Here is a 20,237-nt window from a genome sequence, read left to right on the forward strand (position 1 = left end):
TTATTATAATGTGCACTGTTAAGAACAAAAACCCTAAAACTCCATCTGCTTTTTCTTTTTCAAAAAACATATGCCAAACTTGGACACCAACAGGGCAGGAAGAGAGCAAAATGTAAAAGAATGGGTGAAACTGAAGTGCTATTTTAACTTATGCCTCTCTTTTATGCCTCAGTAGCACTGTACATAAACATCATGAAAGGGAGTTCCTGCTCTGAAGCATTTACATGCTGAACAGACAGTGCAGACAAGCATAACTCCAAATTAGCTGAACCTCAGTTAGACCCACTTACTGACCTTTGTACTAGGTCTCTGAACTTGGCACTTGATTTGCTCATTTATGTACAAATACACAGAGTTTTTTCAGCATCCTCATGTCTCTGAGCTCTAGATGCAAACTGAAAGGTTTGGTAATTTTGTTTATGTCTTTTATCTGCAGTTGAGTGATTAAAAGAGTAAATTACAAGCTCCAGTTAAAAAGCAAACTCATACACAGGCTTGGAAGGATTAGATTTTTATCAGTAAGTATTACTGTACACACAAAAACCACTGAAAAACTATTTCTATCAATAAAAATTGAAATTTACAGATAGGCAAAGAAAGAAAAATGCTGCTTGAGAACTAGAGTTTGATTTAAGGATATTTACGCTGTATATTTTGACATGTGATGTTGACAATTTGTGTTTTAACAAATAAAACTTTAGCTTTTTGGATCTCAGTGTCTACTGTCATTAATTATTGTCAGAACAACTCCCATTGTCTGTCTCCCCCCCCACACACACACACGCACGCTCAATTTTGCGTAACAGTGAACATTTAAATTGATAAAAATTGAAAAAAATGTTAAAAATAAAACATTAAGATTATCTGTTCAAATTATTTTTAAAAATTAAAATTGAGTTCTACCACACCTCTATACAGAAGCACCAAGTGATTCTAAACCATCATATAGATACAATTTAAGAGGATCATCTCCAATTCTCACCAAATTGTGGATGAATTAATAGAAAAATTCTCTCTAAACTTTACCTAGTTAATTCTAGTCTCAACATCTTCCTTTATCTATCCTGTCTATTTGGAATGTAAGCTCCTTGGGGCAAGCATCGTCTCTCACTGTGTATACCATGCACATCACAACGGGTCTCCAATCTCAGCTGGAGTCCTCTAGGTCGTACTGTAATACAAATAACTACGTGGCACAATATAATTGAGGTTGACCGATGCTTTTCATTTTAAAATCCTGTTTTCAGTTGCTTATAATTTTGCCAAATTTAATTGTTTGGGTTGAAATTTACCATGCTGGCTGTCTGCAATTTTGGGGAGGATGGGAGAGATTTCAGACAAAATAGTTCAATAGTTTCTAAGAACAAGGTCAGGGAAAAATACGTTGGTTTTCCCTTGTTAAAAAATTCTTACCTCTGTATTGTTAAGAAGCTTTAGTGCTCCCATGCTTTGGAGCATGGACTTGAAATTTGGCCAGGGTGTTGACATAGTACTAGGATGTGCTTTTTGCAATCCTGGTGAAAATCTGCCCAAATGTGTTCACATTCTGAGCCGCTGAACAAAAACCAACTCAGTTTGCACATGCACAGGCACTATCCCCGTACTGTGACTCAGCATACTCCACTCCAGAGTTGCAGGAACCAAGCAGGACTTTCCCTGCATCTGCTCCTTTCAGCGGCCAGGGACTGCTGTAACACCGAGCAGAAGAACTGAGAGCAGGGAGGCTGCGTCTCCTGTGCTCATGATACTGTACTCCCATTACGGTAGCCTAGACAGCCAGGGGAAGGAGGAAGGAACTGCTTGAGTGGAATGCAGTGGGGCAAGGAGCTGGACTTGTGGGAGGGCAAGTAAGGAGACTGGGACATGGGGACAGAGGCAGATTTGGCGGCGGGGGGAGGAAGGAAGGAGTTTGAGACTGGGATGAGGAATCAAAAGGAATTGGGAGGGGGAACTAAGTCAAGGAGCCAAGAGGGGCACATAAGGGAAGTGAGACTGGTACAGACTGGAAAGGCCAGGGGCAGAAGGGTCTGTAACCACTCAACACTCTCCTCCATAGCCTGGAAAGGAACCCAACATCCCCTAGTCTCAACACTCCTGTGCTGTCAGCAAATGGCTGTGAACCCCACAGGCAAAGTGCGTGCCTCATCGCCCTCTCTCTGCTGGCCAGCCTGCAGAGAAGATAACCTACCGGTGATATCAGTTACTCATTTAGCCCAAGTGGCAAAGGTCTGTGCTCTGAATCTAAAGGTTCCAACTCTGCTGGTGACCTACGTGGGAGTCAGTATGGTTCCACATAAGGAAATTTATTTTTTTCAGTTTGCTTTAAAAAAAGAACAAAAACCAAAAAAAGCCCAACCACATACACTTCACATTTCACGTCTCAATGGACGAGCTACCCTCCTCTCTTACCCTCCACCGACAATTCGCACACTCTCAGCAGCCAGATTTCAGTTCTTTTTCTTCAGGACTCAACTTCTATTTCTCCAAAGTAAGACTGTTTAACATAAATTCTAGATATAAACCTTTACCCCACGCTGGGGTCTTCAGCAGCAGCCCATCTACTCCATGCAGGTCTCACTCCTCAGGCCTTCTGCTCCAGCTTTCCTCCAAACTTCCTGGCCTGCTCCCTGCAGGACTGCACTCCCAGAACCTCTCTACTTCCTTCTTATATTCAGCCTGTGCCCTGATCTCAGGCTGCTCTTTATATCCCAGCAGTCTGGCTCTGAGTCACAGTCTTCTACCGTATAACCACAGGACCTACTCCTTTCAGCTGGGAAGGTGCGCTGAGCCTAGCACAGGATGCACCTGAGCTCCCGCCCTTTTCCTGGGTCATTGCACCCTGTGACAACTGCCTTGTTGCAATACACAGAATGGAGCATGCTCTGGGCAGCAGTTCGGGTTGTGTAGTGAAAGAGGCTATTGTGTGTAGAATACCTGCCTCATTTGTTGAAGTTGGAAGGAGCACAGTGAATGAGTCAAAAGATGGCATGAAGAGAAAGGACGGTCTCAGGGCAAAGGCAGTTAGAATCCAATTCTCCAGGGCAGAATATATCCCTGACTGTGCCACAGAGTTTCTATGTGATGCGAGGCAAGTCATTTAACCAAACTTTTCCCAGGTGGTCACTAATCATGTGTCCCTCATTTTCTGGATTCCCATCTTGAGACACCTGGAGTCTGATTTACAGAAATGCTGAGTGCTCACATCTGCAACTGAAGTCAACGGGAACTGTGCACAGAATAAAGTGCTATAAAATGTTATGTTCTCTGAAAACTCAGGCCCCTAGCATCTCAAATTGGGTACCCAAATTAGTCGACACTTTTGACATTAATGGCTCCTTAGTTCCCCATGTGTAAAATGGGAATAATGCCACCGTAGCTCCCCAGGGGTCATGAAGAGAAACCCATTAATGTTTGTGAAGCACTCAGATACTGCAGTGATGAATGCCATACTGAGACATTACCCAGGGTACAATCTGGATTGATGAAAAGTTGTGTCCCGTCTGTTCTCCAGCTTTGGGTGCCTTTTACACTGCTTTGCTGTGAGTCACCACTCCTAGTTCGTTCATACACAACCTCCAGCATGGGAATTACTCCCAGTTATATCGTATGGGTGCTATAGCCAGCCACTCATGAATTACACTGCAGAGCAACACCAACAAATTCCCAGACTTTCCCCAAAAATGTACTTATTTACTGAAGACTATTCAAACCCTGCTCTGACGAGAGAATTATTAGTTGCCTCATGGGCTTTTGTATGTGTGACAGTCTGTACTCCTATGTCCACCCCTTTTACAAGACTATTATAAATTTTGTACAAAGTATGCCTTGTGAGGTATCATTTGAAAACGCATAATTTGCTAATCATTATTGTCCTGGTAAAATATGTATGGTAACATTACATGTTAAGTTGTAAGATTTCTCTACATGATATTATTAAGACATGTTCCAAGTCTGGGGGAGCAGCCATAAGCCAGTTCCCCAGAGACAAAAGGCTAGCTGACGCCTCAGCAAGCTGTCAAAAAACTCAAATGGACCATCACCTGGCCATTTTTTAGCAGGAAAGAGGATGTGGAAGAAAATCTACACAAAGAAACAGCTGGGGTTCCTGTCCACACAGATTTTGTCTCCTGAACCTCAACTGGAGATGATTCTCAAAGAAGAAGAATAGCTATAAGAAAGGAGAGCAGATTCCCCAAACAATTCTTCCCTTTTTCCCTACCCACGGCATCCACACCACCTGAAGAACAAAGGAAACAGCTTTGAATTGGGGGAGGAATCCTGACTGAAAGAGATTCAGTCAGTAAGACTGTTGAAACATGTGGTGAGAGAAACCTTTGTTTGAATTCACTTAGCTTGTCAAGTTAGGCATTAGTTGCGTTTTACTTCTATTTTCTTGTAACCAATTCTGACTTTTATGCCTCATTACCTGTAGTCACTTAAAATCTATCTTTTGTAGTTAATATATTTGTTTTATTATTTTATCTAAACCAGTGCGTTTCGACTGAAGTGTTTAGAAAACTATTTGGGATAACAGGATTTGTGCATATGATTTTTCCATTAATAAAATGACAATCTTTATATGAGCTTGAATTGTCCAGGAAGAGATGGACAGTACAAGACGTATATATCCGGGGGAATGTTTGGGACTGGGAATTTGCTGGAGTTGCTCTGCAGTGTAATTCAAGAGTGGCTGCCTATAGTATTCTCATACTATAACTGGGAGTAACTTACATGCTGGAGGCTGTGCGTGAAGAGACCAGGAGTGGTAACTCTCACAGCAGAGCAGTGTAAAAGGCACCTGAGGCTGAAGAATTGAGGGGACACAGCTGATCATAGGTCCAGATTGTATCCTGGGTAATGTCACAACCGCATCTACCTTGGACACTGTGGGTACACTGATGGTGGGGAAAAGGAAGAGCTTGGCTTGTTTAGCCTAACCAAAAGAAGGCTGAGAGGAGATACGATTGCTCTCTATAAATACATCAGAGGGATAAATACCAGGGAGCAAGAGGAATTATTTAAGCTCAGCACCAACGTGGACACAAGAACAAATAAACTGGCCATCAGGAAGTTTAGACTTGAAATTAGATGAAAGTTTCTAATCATCAGAGGAGTGAAGTTCTGGAACAGCCTTCCAAGGGGAGCAGTGGGGGCAAGAAATCTAGCTGGCTTCAAGACTGAGCTTGATAAGTTTATCAAAGGGATGGTATGATGGGACAGCCTAATTTGGCAATTGACTGATCTTTGACCACTAGCGGTAAATATGCCCAATGGCCTGTGATGGGATGTTAGATGCGGTGGGTTCTGAGTTACTGCAGAGAATTCTTTCTGGATGTCTGGCTGGTGAGTCTTGCCCACAAGCTCAGGGTTTAACTGATTGCCATATTCGGGGTTGGGAAGGAATTTCCCCCCAGGGCAGACTGGCATAGATTCCGGGGGTTTTTCACCTTCCTCTGCAGCATGGGGCATGGGTCACTTGCTGGTGGATTCTCTGTACCTTGAAGTCTTTAAATCATTATTTGAGGACTTCAATAACTCAGACATAGGTTAGTGGGTCTATTCTAGGAGTGGGTGGGTGAGATTCTGTGGCCCGCGTTGTGCAGGAGGTCAGACTAGATGATCATAACGGTCCCTTCTGACCTTACAGTCTATGAGTCTATGAATCAGTGAGAGTAGGAGTGTCAGAATGCTCACTGTCTCCTTGAGTGGAATCTATTAGTAAACTATTGATTGCAAATTAGTTTATTTTTCCTAGCATGTGGTGTCTTAGTTGACCATACTGTTTCAGTTCTTGTTGTATAATTAGGTATCTGAAACTGTACCTGATCTCTTATTCTCCCCACTGCAAACACTGATATCAGACACATGAATGTAAGGTTCAGATAGAAAATTAATTGAAAGACACTAAAAACAAGTTACCCTTAAAGAGACATCCCCCACCTCTTCTGTTGTGTTCCAAAAAAGTGATACTGTAGTAACAATTCAAGCATGGCATAAGAAAAAAGGACTTTCAGACACATCAGTAGAAATTGTACCCTCTACCCTCTTACACTAAAATTGAATTTGGCCCTACATCTTTGTTTGAATGCACTTGAATGCTACAGAACTTGTTCTATTCAGACAATGAATTAAAGTCAATCAACAAAATGCTTTTTAAAATTCTTTCCCTTTCTATTGATGAAGTGATGTGTTCAACTATTTTTATAAAACATGGGTTTTTTTAAGCCAATATTTATCCTTCATTATTATCTCTGCAGAAACTTGAAAAATAGCATTTTTCCCCCAATATTTTTATCATCTCCATTAGGGAAATACATTTTCTCTGTTTCCAGAGCTGCTTTACTGCAGTCCATGCACAAACATCACTAGTATAATTGGTCAGAAACAGTGGGAAGAAAATTGCTACAACTTGTTTTAAATTTTTCATTGAAACAAACTTTCAACAACTAGCCCAATTGTTTGCAATGTCTATCTAAGGTACTCCTATGGCCTGCCATTACCAGAATATCTGAGCAGCTCACAATCTTTAAGGTATTTATCCTCACACACTCTGAGGTAGGGAAGCATGATTAATCCCATTTTACAGATGAAGAACAGAGGCACAGAGAGCCCAAAGGCCAGATTTTTAAATGTATTCAGGCACCTAATAGGATTTTCAAAGATGCCTAGGTGCCTAACTCCTATTGAAATTCCAGGTCTCTTATTTTTGCAGAGCAAATTTTGTGCCAGCAGCCCTTCAGACTGAAGTCCAAACAGGGATAGCACACGTCCTTATTAGCTATGCAGACTTCCTCATGCTGACCTGCCAATATGCCTCAGCTCTGTTCTTTCAGGATCACTGCTAGGGAGGAAAGAAGACAATCAGCCTTGATGCACATTCAGTCCCTGGCTTATCTGCCAAGACTGTCGAGGATGCCAATTAGTACAAACTGCCATGCGGGTGTTCGTCTTATGGACACTAGACTGAGACTACTAAAGTACTTCACTTAGGTCACAGAGCAGTCCTGAATTGTAACAGTAGTCATTACTGACCTTGGCTGGATTCAAACCAGCAACCACATATAAAAGGTTTTGTACTCTATTAACAACCTCTCCGCCACCTAGCCCCATGACACTCCAATATCCTTGGACAGAACACAATTTACCTATTTGTTTTCAGTGAAAATCTCACTTAAGTCTACATACATTAAAATCTACTGCATTCTTTTTGTATACTAAAACTTTAATTTTGTCAGAAATGGCTTATTCAGTTTGTCTGGTACAGCCCGTTCATTCTGAATCCATCTTGCTTATGTAACATGCTAGATGAGTATGTCCCATCCCCCTCTAACAAGTGATCCATAGAGGATAAGAGCCTACTACTACTACTACTCACTAACAGAATAACTCCTTTTGCAACAGTGGTAGGGAGAGACCAGTGCTTTGGAGCTGAAGATAGAGGGTTCTATCTCACTGATGACCCATTACATTTATTACTCATCATCTATTGCTTCCTTTTGTGTGTCTATGATTTCTTCCCCCCCACCCCACAATATATTACGTAGTTTATATGTGTAGTCAACCAACTGGTATGTTCGTGTGTGTCTTTTTCCCCGCCCCCCCCATCAAAAAATAACATGATGGTACTACGCATTTAAGGCTGATACAATTCAAATGCTTGTAAATAAAATCTTACACTATTTATAGACAATTCATCTTCAGTTCCAAGTAGAATTTATTTCCCATTTACATATTACAAATATCCAACATGACGCATCAGCTGAAATCTGGTGCCCAATGATGCAACAGACACAAATTTAGGAATTGGAACTTGTTTCAAAACCATCACCAAGGTGACCTACTCTATGTTTTACACATTTCCCCTGCACCACCCACACCTCTGAAACTTAACAGGAGCAACTAGCTCTGACCACAGCTGGTTGCAGACCCTGGTGCTGCCTTCTTGTGTATCAGGGATTACTTTGTATCAATATATTTCAGCAGTTGAGTTTAGACTGACTCAAATTCTTAGTCTACAGAACCAATTTATGTTGAGCAATGTATTTATACTGACCTAGCCCCCAGGATAGACAGCGCTATGTCGACGAGAGGGCTTCTCCCATCAACACAGCTATCGCCTCTCGAGGAGGTGGAATATCTACACCAACAGCAGAAACTCACCCATTGGCATAGGAAGCATCTTCACTAAGCACTGCGGCTGCACGACTTCAGAGCTGTAAGTGTAGACAAGCTCTAAGCTCCTGTGTAGCAGACTTTGTTGCTATTCACAACCCACATTCAGACACCTGAGAGCGAGATCCAACATTCACTTGCACACTTTGGAAGCAAGAAAATACAAACCAGAGTATTTAACATAGGGCAGGACAAAGCACTGCAGATTATATGTCAAGTAAAAGTCCTGTGCTGCTTCATAGGCATAGGCAACAAGAAAATCCAGCAAGACTTTCCCATCTCCAGGTTCTAAAGTTCTGTAAAACTGTAGCTTACCATTTATTGTCACCAGTGATATATAATGAGGCAGCAGACTACCCTGGGCCTTTTCACTGTTTTAAATTATTACTATTTACATTCATTAGAATCACCTCATACACTTGTATTATGATGAGCAAAACCAGGGTACTGGAGAGAATAGGGACTGAGAATAATCCTCAAACCAATCCTGCTGGATTAAAAGCTATTCAAGGAAGAGATAGGTTGCCAGATTTGGAAAGAGATGACCAACAGGCCCTAACAGTACAGTCAAATCTGGTCATCTGTTGAGGAATCCACATTATCTCAGGCACTAGATGTATGCCTAAATCCCTGGTAAAAACATGACTTTACCAAGAAGAGCTCATCTAACTGAAGAGAATATTCTAAACTTGTCACAATCTGAATTCAGGCCAGGACATGGGACCGAAGCTGCTTTAGTGACACTGATGAATGATCACCCATCAGCATAGGCAGCATCTTCACTAAGCACTGCAGCTTATGGTTAGAGGACAGACATTTATTCTCAGGGTCCAGGGTAAAGTGGTAAAATGGTTTGAGTCCTTCCTGGAGAGATGCATCCAATGAGTAGTGATGGGAAACTGCACCTTTACCATTAGACTGTAGTTACAAATACTACACTGCACACACTTCTCCCTCCTGGAGAGCTGATGACAGCACAAGCCACATGTGATACATTCTAGTCACGTAGCTTAATGCACTCCTGGAAAGTGCTCAGTTATTAAGGGGATAAGCATGATATAAGAATCTATAGCCGCCTCAGAGCCCTATATGCTAAGTGCTAGTAACTTCTGGCCTGTGGGGATTTTGTGGGACTAAAAATTAATTATTTGTGTTTGTTATAAAATGTGAAATATGTAGTTGATGAGTGGAACTAGAGAAAGAGGGTCAGGTTTCAGGAGGAACCTAATTTGGTTTGGTACCAAGAATGCAGGAATGCATGCTGATTCCACTGTCCAGGCTGCTAGTTCTCAAATTATATAGACAGCCCCAGCAGAGCTATGACTTCTTTGTGCCTTGAACTTTCCCTGGAAATAATTCTGCCATGAAGCATGTGTAGTATTTTATATTTCTGTTTACCTTATTGTTAGAGATAGATCCAGATCAGAACATTGGATCTGGACACCCCCTGGAATTTGGAAAGTTTGGATCTGTTCATTCAACATATTTGATAAAGAATTCTTTCCTACAAGTCTACCCACTTGCTTCATATATTATTCCTCAAGAAAGAACACTGACTTTCTCTGCAAAAGGCAGTCTCTATCTCAGTATTTATAAACAAAAATTGTAACCAAAAACCCATCCTCTAAAAGACATTTTATTCCTATTCCAGTCTGTTCCCCATTGCTCTCATCTCCCCTTCCCAAAAACAAGAAAGGCTGACTCATTTATAATTTTTCAGCATGTAGCAGTAAGAACTCACTTAAAAATCCATTTAACCCTGTCATCGCTGAATTAAACAAGACATGAGTATACAGTTAGAACATTGGGATAGACCTGTAATATCAGCATCTGTGTAACAAAAAAAAAAAAAAAATCACAACCTGAAACCTAGAAAAATTGCTGAAATATAATAGACTGCTTAATCCACAATCAGAAAAGGGACAAGACAATGAGTGCAAAACCATACCTTTACATTTTTTACCTTAGAGAATGAGGGAGACAACCTAGTGACAGAGGATGTGGAGAAAGCTGAGCTACTCAATGCCTTTTTTGCCTCTGTCTTCACAGACAAGATCAGCTCCCAGACTGCTTCGCTGGGTGGCACAGAATGGGAAGGAGGCGAACATCCCGCAGTGCTGAAGGAACAGGTCCAAGATTATTTAGAAGGATTGAACATACACAAGTCCATGGGGCCGGATGCAATGCACCTGAGGGTGCTGAGGGAATTGGCTGAGGTGATTTCAGAGCCATTGGCTATTATCTTTGAAAGCTTGTGGCAACAGGGGGGGGTCCCTGATGACTGGAAAAAAGCAAACATAGTACCCATCTTCAAGAAAGGGAGGAAAGAGGATCCAAGGAACTACAGACCGGTCAGCCTCACCTCAATTCCTGGAAAAATCATGGAGCAGGTCCTTAAGAAATCCATTTTAAGGCACTTGGAAGAGAGGAAGGTGATCAGGAACAGTCAACACGGATTCACCAAGGGAAAGTCATGGCTGACCAACCTGATTGCTTTCTATGATGAGGTGACTGGCTCTGTGGATGTAGGGAAGGCGGTGGATGTGATATACCTTGACTTTAGCAAAGCTTTTGATACTGTCTCTCACAGTATTCTTATCAGCAAGTTAAAGAAGTATGGGTTGGATGAATGGACTATAAAATGGATAGAGAACTGGCTAGAGCATAGGGCTCAACGAGTAGTGATCAATGGCTCCATGTCTAGCTGGCAGCCGGCCACAAGCGGAGTTCCCCAGGGGTCGGTCCTGGGGCCGGTTTTGTTCAACATCTTCATTAATGATCTGGAGGATGAGGTAGATTGCACCCTCAGCAAGTTTGCGGATGACACTAAGCTGGGGGGAGTGGTAGATACCCTGGAAGGTAGGGATAGGATACAGAAGGACCTAAACAAACTGAAATCCAAAAGAAATCTAATGAGGTTCAACAAAGAAAAGTGCAGAGTCCTGCACTTAGGAAGGAAGAATCCCATGCACAGCTATAGACTGGGGACCAACAAGCTAGGCAGCAGTTCTGCAGAAAAGGACCTGGGGGTAACAGTGGATAAAAAGCTGGATATGAGTCAGCAGTGTGCCCTGGTTGCCAAGAAGGCTAATAGCATATTGGGCTGCATTAGGAGGGGCATTGCCAGCAGGACGCGGGAAGTGATTATTCCCCTCTATTCGGCATTGGTAAGGCCACATTTAGAATATTGTGTCCAGTTTTGGGCCCCCCACTACAAAAAGGATGTAGACGAGTTGGAGAGAGTACAGCGGAGGGCAACAAAAATGATTAGGGGGCTGGAGCACAGGACTTATGAGGAGAGGCTGAGGAAACTGGGCTTGTTTAGTCTGCAAAAGAGAAGAATGAGGGGGGATTTGATAGCAGCCTTTAACTACCTGAAAGAGGGCTCCAGGGAGGATGGGGCTAGGCTGTTCTCGGTGGTGGCAGATGACAGAACAAGGAGCAATTGTCTCAAGTTGCAGTGGGGGAGGTCTAGGTTGGACATTAGGAAACAAATTTTCACTAGGAGGGTGGTGAAACACTGGAATGGATTACCTAGGGAGGTGGTGGAATCTCCATCTTTAGAGGTTTTTAAGCTGAGGCTTGACAAAGCCCTGGCTGGGATGATATAGCTGAGGTTAGTCCTGCTTTGAGCAGGGGGTTGGACTAGATGACCTCCTGAGGTCCCTTCCAACTCTAATATTCTATGATTCTAAGAAATCCATGCAACCCACTGTAGTCAAACATATTAAATATCTAGATATAAAGTTATGTAAAAGTATTTTTTCTCTGTGTGTAAGTTTAACGTTAGTTGAAAGTGCAAGATTGAAAGTCCAAGAAGCTAATTTCTTCTATTTTGTGCGTGTGTGTTTGTTTTGTTATTTTAGGTTAATTAAAAGGAACAGAATCCATCTTATTTACTCAAAAGATCAATGCAAAATGAACACTCTCCAGGCATGCAGTTAAATTTGATACTTCTTGGGGAAACTATTGACAGTGCCATGCATATACAGGTACAGTGTCACTCTGCAAAACGAGGCATTTTTCCTCCAGAAGTAGCAGTTAGCAACTTCCAAGTTGTTTTCTATTTCTATAAATACAAAATGAAAGTCTCTCAAACAGGTAAATCCTTATAAAAAACAAATGAACCAAAAAAACCAACTCCCAACACCTCAAAAGTCAAGCATTTTTCTTGAAAACTGGTTAAAAATAAATACGCCAATCCTGCAAACACCAACACATGGGAGTAGTCCCAAGTATAAAGTTCACTGGAACTACTTGTGTGAGTAAAGTTAAGCATGTGCTGAAACATTGGCAGGTTTGGAGCCAAAAATTTGCTATCAAGATCTCTGTGAACCTCAATGACTACTTTTAGCACTTAATTCAAGATCTTTATTTTACAGGAATTTACTGTAAGAGGACACTAACAATCTGACAAAGACACAGGAGTGTGGAGATACAAATGTGGGGGTTTTAGTTGTTGGGTTTTTTTTTTAAGACTAAAGTAAAACAAAAATCACAGAAGTATTCAAAGCTCTTAGCACTTTCTGTTTTCAAAGCACCGCACAACCATCAAGACCCTGATCCTGCCATACTGCCTGTTAATACAGACTCATGCATCAGGTTGCAGACCTAATGAAACCAATGGGAATTTGTACTAGTGCAACCATTTGCAGGACCAGTGTCTTAAAGATGGATTTTTGTTTTAAATTGGGTTTATGCCCTTGCTCTGGAATTATGCTGAGGAAGTTCTATGGCCATTGGCCGGTGTTGTATAGGCAGTGAGACCAGATGAAAACAGTGTTCCCTTTTGGGAGGGGAAACTATGAATCTATGATGTACAAAGAAAACCTTTTTAAATGTTTCATTCCACTTGGTCCTGAATGCAGCTCAGGGGACAGATAGTGGGGGAGAAATGGATTTTATTTCCTCTCCCTTATCACTTTTAATGCTTAAAGTCCCCCTCTGAGCTGAATATCATTATCTCCATTTTACAGCTGGGGAAACTGAAACACTGATAGTTTAAAGTGACTTGCACAAGGCCACCTGGCAAGGAAGTGGCATATGCTGGGCTACAGTTCCCAGTTCCAAACCATGTGCTCAAGTCTACTACACCATGTTGCTTTACTTACATTGCTTTGTTGACAGAAAATCTGTCAGCCATGCTATGTGGTTATTCACCATCAATAACAGTACCTTTACCACATTCTATATCCTCACATGGAACTTAAGGTTTACAGTTTATTTAAATCCAATATTGATTTTCAATTATTTTCTCCACTGCATAATGAGGGGAAATGGGAGGGGGCGGAGGGAGAGGAAGGCCCTGAAAGTTGTTTAAAGGTATTCAACAACAGAGATAACAATGTTTGGTTTAACTTAAAGACACTTCCCCCTTCATGATTGCTCCTGATTTTCTTTTGAAGTTTGTTTAAAAAACAAAGAAACAAAAAAACTCCCTACAAAGCTCCAAACCTTTGCTGACTAAGCCAACGATATCAAACTATTCTGCTTGTGAAAGGATTTCTCCCACGGAAAGAACTGTTCAGGCATGTAAACAGTACTTTGTGTAAAACTTTCTAGTGCTTATTATAGGGCTGAAAGTGCTCTGTTCCCAGTTACCAGACTGCCATGAGCTACGTGAGCCAAACCCCGTACCTGGAGAAGGCATGAAGCAGTTGAAGGAGGGCAGAGCAGGAAGTGAGTCGAAGTTTTTACCTGAGACACGTTCTTTGTGACACACACTTTAACACGGCATGGTCAGTTTCGGTCCCGTCACACGGCCCCAGGAGAGATTACACAAGTCCAAGGGTACGGCTCTTCTCAGTCCCCCACCCCCATATGCCACCAACTTCCTGATCAAAGGCAACTCGGCAACTTCTTTCTTCCTCCACGCGCACTGCCTTTGCCCAAAGAAGAAACCCGCGTCAGGGCGGAGACTCCCTACGAGGGGCAATGGTTTATTGTCGAGTGACACAGGTTTAGTCGAGGAATTGGGGGGACGGCGGGAGCAAAAGCGGATATCCTGGATCTGAATATTCCACTTCCCTGAGTCCGGGCATTCAGCACTAAATCTCTGCCACGCCGAAGAGCCTGCAATAGGTGAAGCGGGCGGAACAAATGTGACACACACACACACACACACAAACCCCACAACCCCCACGCCTGAGTCTCGGACACAGTGTAGCAGCCCCGCATGGACCCGGAGTCCCCAAACTATGCCGCCCTGAGCCCGCCGCCGCCCAGCTGCAGCATGGCAACACCCCGCCGCCGCCGGGCGCCAGGCTACGGGAGAGCCGGGGCACGCCGGGGTCGGGGCACTGAGCCCGGATGGGCAGAAATCGAGCCTGACGCCCCCCGCCGCCACTCCCCTGACTTACTTTGTGGGCGCTGCTCGAGTCCGAGCGCCCCGGCCGGGCGCGAGGGAGGCGCAGGCTGCTGCTGCTGCTGCTGCTGCTCGCGGCTGCTCAGAGGCACCACAGCGGGAGGGAGAAGGAGAAGCAAAAGCGCCCAGCCCGCCGGGCGGCTCCTCGGGACACAGGCGGCACGTTAGCCCGACAACATGTTGTATTAGTCATTCATAGGGGCGGAGGGAAGGGGGAGACAGGCCGGGCGCTCTGCGCCCTGGGAGCTGTAGTTCCCCTTGGCCGCCCGCTCTCCAGGATGCGCCGTAAGGGGAAGAGGGGTGAGCCGGGGATGAGAAACTACAGCTCCCAAGGTGCACCGCCAGCGCATGTGCCGTGCTCCGGCTAGTAGTTTCCCCTCTGCCCTGGGGGAGCCGAGCTGAGCGGAGCCGAGTGGATGGTGCTGCCCTCCCCCCGCCCCCCGGGTTCCTGTCCGCCGGCCTGCAGCCAGACACTGGGTGGGCGTTGTGAGATGTGGCTGGCTGTAGGCTCTGACCATAGCGAGTCTGGGGCGCTGCAAAGCTTGCCTCTCTGCTTAGCCTGTTGCCGATGCGCTGATGCAGAGTCACCCAGTCCTGTCGCAGCTCCTACTTGGCTTGGAGCACAGCGGTATGGGGCACTAGGCAGCGCTCAAAGTGTGTGTTTCAGGGTTCTAGCTCAGGGGTTCCCAACCTTTCCTCTGCCGGGCACACCGTGACACCTTTAATTATTTTGGGGCACACCACCATACAGTCTCCAAATGAACTCATGAATGTCCAGAACCACTGAAGTAGTTTTTCAAAAAATTCCCTGGCACACCTGCTCAGGCCTGATGCACACCAGTTGGGAAACACTGTGCTAGCTCCTACGCAGGGACCACACCCAATCACCCCATAAAACAAGTCTAGGGAGGCCACTCTGTGTTTGACGTTTAAAGCCTTCTTGTTATTGTTAAATCACCTGCTTAGATTGAAGCCCAATGGATTTCTTCATACACAAGTAGGGGAAATTTAGAGATAAGCCTGAAGCTTGAAAGATCTAGGATAAATCTTTCAAAAGCACCTATGTGACTTGAGCTCTTAAGAGCCGCTGTAGCACAAAGGCAATGGGCCTTAGATTCCTAGGGGCCTAAGTCACTTCAATGCTTTTTGAAAATTTGACCTCTAATCTTACTAGATCCACACATCCAAATCCTATTGGGTCATCTCAGCCTTTCTTCCATCTGAGCCAGACTAATCCTGTTCTGTAAAGTGTACTGCCTATGTGTAATGGGGATAAGGGTGTATTTTGGTCAAGATCTTAAAACCCAAGGTCTATCTGCTCTGTGTAGACTTCAGTCATGTGACACTTTCCATATGAGCAGCATTTTACTCTGATGTGTCCTTAACCAAAATGTTCTCTCAAGTTAGTGTTAGTCTCTGGCTGGCTAGATGGCTACCATTCTTCACCCAAGAGCTGACTGCATTTCAGTGATGCTATTTGTAGAAAAGTATGTAGGAATAAAAGGCACAATGTAAATACCATTATGATGACCTGTCCAGTTCAGAACTGTGACCATTGCCAATACACTTGCTATTTGTTTCTTTTCTGTCTCAGTCCCTCTTCCTGATTCTGGTTAAAAGTTCCAGAGGGGTAGCCGTGTTAGTCTGTATACAGCAAAAACAACAAGAGTCCTGTAGCACTTTAAAGACTAACAAATTTAATTTCTGCAGGCATAAGCTTTTGTGATCTGCAACCCACTTCGTCAGATGTTTTTGCTGATTCTGGATGTCTCCTTCATTCCATTTCCCCCATGGCCCTTGCCTTTTAGGTTGCATAGTTAACGTTTTACTTGTAAAACGTGGAAAAATCAATACCTGTTTAATCACAAACTGCATAACGCTATACTTCAGAAACAAAAAAATGGGACTAGACATGTACAAATATGTCAGCTAGAATATGTTCTTGGCCAGGAAAACCTCTTCTTCCTGTGGGGCCACGTGTGTGAGAGTTCATTATAGGAATTGATTGTTTACTAATACCTTGTCCAGCCCTTTTTCCTGTTCCTCCTCCATGTCACTGACATTTTATGCTTTAGTGAAATGTGGCAGTAAGACATCTGGAAAATATATTCAGAATGGACAATATTTCTTCTTTATATGGAGTTTTCACTAGAACACTAGAACTAGAACTAAAACTAGAACACAAACTTTACAGTGTCCATCTGTTTTTCTTCCCCTCCAATATGTTACTTGATTAGCATATTACAGCTCAGAGTTGGGCTGAATAGGTTAGGAAATATGTAGTATGTAAAAATCATGTACAAATATGTTAGTGTTTCTTCATATGGCAAGGAATTACACTTTCCATTAAGAGTAATAATGGTTTGTACTTACCACACAACCAAGGATTAGACACTGACGTGGAAGAGAACATGAACAGTTACATTAGGTGTGATCAGCTAACTGTATAAGGGGTATAACCCCTCTTGCTTCTGGTCATAAGCCAACCACTGACTGATGGTTAAGAAGAAACTTTGCCAATAGGCGGTTTAGTCCACAGATGTTCACTATAGGGTTTCTTACACATTCTTCAGAAACCACATGGTACAGATCACCATCCAAGACAGGATGGATGGGACCACTATCTGCTCTGGTCTGGCAATTCCTGCATTCCTTTGGGATAGTGTGAGACTCTACTAACCCATCGTTCCCCTGCTTTATGGCACTGTACCCTGGTCATGTCAACAGGGGCATATGCTTTCACTTTTGATGATTGTTTCCACCTTCGACAAGAGCAGAACAGTGGTTGAATGTGCCTTTGCCAGGACCAAGATGAGATAGAGGGGTCTCCTGAAGAGGAACAATGTTCTTAACCATAGCCTCTGTATTGTTTCAGCCTGCTCTATGTTGCACAACATTTCTGAAAGCAAAGAGGAAGTGTTCCAAAGGGAGGGGACCGATTAGGCAAAGGAAGCCGCAGCATGGCTACAGTCAGGCTCCCAGGGGTTGCGGGACTCTGCAGCTGCTGACAAAAACAGGCTTGCTAATATCATTAGAGATGCCCTCTGCCAGAACTTTGCAAGTGACACAGATGACAATGCTGACAGCTGTGCTACCATTGCCGGATGGTGTGTGAATGTAAATAGTGCTCTAATTTTTTTATTTTTATTTTTTTTTGTAGTTGTGGAGAAGAGAAGATTGTTGTAAATTGAATGCTACCCTTACTAGACAGGTTACTGCTATCTGCTAAGTAGCTTAACATACTAGATCTATCTGGCCTTTTGAGTTGTCTTTAATACTGTGTGTCTCTTTTTGAGATCTTTTTTTTTTTTTTTTTTTTGACCTGGAACAATTTTGGTGCCAATGGGAAACAGGGAGGCAGCAATTTGGGGGTTGATATATGCTTTCTTTCAGGATGTCATATTTCAGATTATTTTAAAACTCCTTAAATACATACGTGTTCTTTTAAGTTAGGTGAAATGTTGGGAACTAGCAGCAAAATGAGAAAATAAAATCAGAGTAAATTAATGTTACTTTCTTCCCAATTCTATAGGCCACTCACAGCTTTTGACTATATGGAAGAGCTGTTCCAGATACAGGATCCATGCAAGACAGCTGCTCCAGTAATAGAGTATTTCAGAAAGGAGCTCCAACACAGCAACAGCAGTAGAGCATCAGTGACTAGCCATCAACCATGAAGAACACTTTTAAAGTGATTTTAGTAATGTGTATATGTGCATATTCCTCTAGGGGGCTCCAAAGCAGGACCTCATTGATCAGCTGCTGTGTCTGTATTGCATTGCAGGGAGGAAACATTAAAAGGACCATACACAATACACTCAAAGAAAAAAAGAAAGAAATTGAGCCGATGCCCTTTTATGTTTCTAGATGATTTATACAGAAAATCTGAATAGTGGTGGCGGCTTGGGGGAATGGGGAGGGGGATGGGATGTCCTTTAAAAAACAACTGCAGGAAGGAGGAGTTTACCTGTGTTTTACATTAGAAATTCAGGTCTTGCCTATCGTGAGAGATTCCATGGAGATGGAGAAGTGATTGCATCACAAAGGCAAGTGACTGAAAGTTGAGAGGGCATATGATTTCCATAGAGTGCTAGAATTTAAGGCCAGAGGGAACCATCAGATCATCCAGTCTGACCTCCTGTATATCACAAGGTACCAACACCTGCACACTACACCCAACAACAGAAATTAGACCAGGGTATTACAGCTCTCAGGAGACAGAACTGTTATGTGCTACAGGCAGAGAATAAGAGGGACCAAAGTGCACTAGTGCCACCGGCCCCTGCAATGGCAGGAAACCAAGTAAGTGAGTTATACCCAGATAATCCTAACAAGCAACCCCAAGGACACTGCCAGTCTGACTTGGGGGAGAATCCCCTCAAATTCCTGACCCCACATATGATGATCAGTGAGACCCTGAGCATGTGAGAAAGAACCAGCCAGGCAAGCACCCAAGAGAGAGAATGCTCACTGCCATCTCAGAGCACCGGCCCACATCGTCCAATTTTAATGACACTGGGTGAAATCCTGGCTGTATTGAAGTTACTGGCAAAACTCCCATTGACCTGAGTGGAGCCAGGATTTCACCCACTGTTGTTCTGTTTGTTCTTGTTAATACCTATTTAACTTCAGTAACTAAATAACATTGTGGGTAGAGATTCAGCATGCCTCTCCCTTCAGCTAAGATGTAAGGGCTCCTGACAAACCTTATAATTCTGAAATTAAAAATCAAGCCATTTAGGCCTTATATATCATACAGAAATCTTAATTTTTTTAAAAAAAATCCTAAACACATCACCTCTAAATCTTATTTCTGTAGCTACTGAAGTCAGTGAGAGCTCTGTCACTGACTTCAGTGGGCTTAAGCACTGACCTTAAACGAGCACACACTGAACTTAGCCTTAAATACTGGCCTGTCAATGGTTACTGGTGCACTTGGGGAGAGGAGAGGATGTAACAGAAAAGTATTTTTATTGAAGTAAAGCTCTTAATGCACCTTTAAATCTAAGACTTTGAGCTCTCCCCTTCCCCTGCCTTTCTTGAGCTGTGCATCCAAATCTTCCATTGACTTCAATAGGAGTTTTAGATGCTCAAAGGCAATTATCCTTAACTCAGCTATTTCTTTACAAGAATTACATCAAAACCTCCCATTGTTTTCATGCCACGTGTCAGAAAAACATGGGTTGAGAATGGCATTAGCTCAGGTTCTCCTGTTCTGTTGGTTTAATTCAGACTCAGTATTTGAAGAGACTGAGCAGCGTGTGATTTAATTGTTTCTGTGCAGCAACAAGACTCCAGATACAAGCAACATTGTTTCATCTGATCTTCCACAGCTTTGACATTATTTTCCATCCTGGAACTTCTTTGCATCTCTGGTGAACAGAAAGATTAAATTGTGCATGTCGCACAATTTCTAACCTAAAAAGTTGTAGTGGAGTCTACTCACTTGCCTCCTCAAATTCAGCATGGTGTAGCAGCTCTTCCCTTCCTGGCTCACAGCTGCCCTGCCCCTGAAGTGGTCTGCCTCTTCCTGTGTCTTGGCCGTCCAGCCAGCTCACTTTTAGTTGTCCCCCCTCTGGGAAAACCAGGTCCAGCAGGTCAGTGGTTTGGCACTGTCACGTGGGAGGTATGGCCCAATATGAGGCTTTTGGGGCATGCCAGCCCTTGGCTCTGAGATCTTCACACCCCATCAACGTAACAC

The 20,237-nt window shown here is 43.3% G+C and overlaps 1 protein-coding gene across 2 annotated transcripts in view; it reads right to left on the reverse strand.

Moving 5' to 3' along the window:
* Positions 1 to 15,045, reverse strand: part of TRABD (TraB domain containing) — a 52,792-nt gene extending 37,747 nt beyond the window's left edge. For both annotated transcript variants that reach the window (XM_067564347.1, XM_067564348.1), the window contains exon 1: positions 14,532 to 15,045. The gene's annotated coding sequence lies outside the window, so the exon portion shown is untranslated. The remainder of the gene's footprint in view (positions 1 to 14,531) is intronic.
* Positions 15,046 to 20,237: the final 5,192 nt, after the last annotated feature.

The sequence above is a fragment of the Emydura macquarii genome, unplaced genomic scaffold (assembly GCF_026122565.2).
Source record: "Emydura macquarii macquarii isolate MOO-44397 ecotype Brisbane River unplaced genomic scaffold, CSIRO-AGI_Emac_v2 contig_2636, whole genome shotgun sequence".
NCBI classification, from domain to species: Eukaryota; Metazoa; Chordata; order Testudines; family Chelidae; genus Emydura; species Emydura macquarii.